This window comes from Saccopteryx bilineata, chromosome 10 (genome assembly GCF_036850765.1).
Source record: "Saccopteryx bilineata isolate mSacBil1 chromosome 10, mSacBil1_pri_phased_curated, whole genome shotgun sequence".
In the NCBI taxonomy this organism is placed as follows: Eukaryota; Metazoa; Chordata; class Mammalia; order Chiroptera; family Emballonuridae; genus Saccopteryx; species Saccopteryx bilineata.
The window spans coordinates 22390292-22391941 of NC_089499.1; the positions used below are offsets into that span (position 1 = coordinate 22390292).

General features: G+C 44.7%; 1 non-coding gene across 1 annotated transcript; it reads right to left on the reverse strand.

The window, feature by feature from the left end:
- Positions 1-209: 209 nt before the first annotated feature.
- LOC136314829 (small nucleolar RNA SNORD35) lies at positions 210-296 on the reverse strand. The gene has a single exon (XR_010727408.1). It is a non-coding gene; the product is annotated as a small nucleolar RNA SNORD35 (small nucleolar RNA).
- Between the last annotated feature and the right edge of the window lie 1354 nt (positions 297-1650).

Genomic DNA, 1650 nt, shown 5'->3' on the forward strand with positions numbered 1-1650 from the left:
TAGCCAATGACATGAGCCAGGTGCCCCAGGTAGGCTAATGGGGGTGGGGAATGAAGTTGTAAAGAAATGGGAGCCTAGATTGGGGAGACAGTGGCCAAGAGAGGGTTTGATAACCCTGTTTTAGAGGATCCTAATAATATAATAATCCAGTCTTCCTCACCAAGCTTAAATCAGAAGATACACCTACCCATTGTAAGGGCTCTAGGCTCCTCCTGACTTCAGCTAAGCTATTGGCAGGATCAGCACTGCCCACAGTGGCATCCACAGACCGTCATGAGGAAGAGCCATCATATGCTCTCTCATTAGTTTAAATAGATTTTGTTAGATGGTTCTTCTGCTGGTCTTACTTAGGGTCTCTGTAGCTGTAGTCAGGTTGTGGGTAGGTTTTAAGCATCTATGATTCTTCACTCACAAGTCTGAATGGCACCTGGCAAGAATATCTAAGCCTGGGGCTGCAGTTGGTGGGGCAGAGGGTAGGGCTGCTAGTTCTCTCTTTCTCTCCTTCAGTTTATCTCTCCTCCATGTGGTCTCTCAGTAAAATAGCTGAAAATTTTACTTGCATTGTCACTAAGGGTGCTAGACCTTTATAGGCTTAAGGTGTGGAACTGTCCTACTGTCATTTCCCCTGCATTCTACCTGAAGGAAGTCACAGACCCAGCCCAGATTCAGTCTTTGAGAAGGCTACATAAGGGACAGAAGACTAGGGGTTGCTGTTCACTGGGGACCATCTTTGGACACCAGATATTCTATGATGTTATATACTTTGGTCTTCAGCCTCCAACAATAATCTAACAATGTCATAAATCTGCTTGATATGCCTTTTTGCATGGATAATTTAGTCAATTCTGTAGTCTTCATTGAATATAAGTTTCAAGTTTCTTGGCTTAGCTCTCTATCAAATGGAATTCCCATTACAGTATAAAGTTCCTTGGAGAAAGTTGAGACTCCAGTTAGTCAAGGTGTGTGACGGGATGCAGCATGAGAGTAGAGGAAAGTGGAAGCCAAGTCACTAAGTGCTTGAGGCTTGAGCCAGGATGAAGCCAAAGATATATCTCTTTTAACATCTTTCTTAACAAGTAACAGTGAGTGAATTACAGTACTGAGCCCAACAAGTAGCCAGCAATAAGAGGCAGCAGAAAGCGGATCTCAGGAGAACTTGAACTTTTAAACAAACTTCCTCCAGGCCAAGAATAGATAAAAGCTAGCCTAGGAGTGCTGCTGATATTTACAGTGGCACCTGGGCCCAGCAGAGGCAACCACAAGATCTGGGTCACCTGTAGCTCCAAAAAGGTTGATAAGGGACAATCATAGGCAGTGACCCCCACTGATCTACGCCACACTCTAGCCAGGGAGGTCCAGGGCAGGCACATGCATCGGCCAGATATGTAGAGCATCAGTTCAGGACCTAACAACACTCGTTAGAGTGCTATCTTAAGAAAGGGCTCCTCACACCTGACCCAGCTAAGTCATAGAAAATGGCAACACAAATAGCAAAAAGAACAGTGACAGCAGACAAGTAGCCTACAGCAGATTACAAATAGCTGATGCCAACCCAAGAAGACCTAGAAACAACACAACTGAAAATTGGAGGCGAACAATACCAACCCTAGATTTACCTAGCTACACAAACAACACACCCAAAGGAGGAGT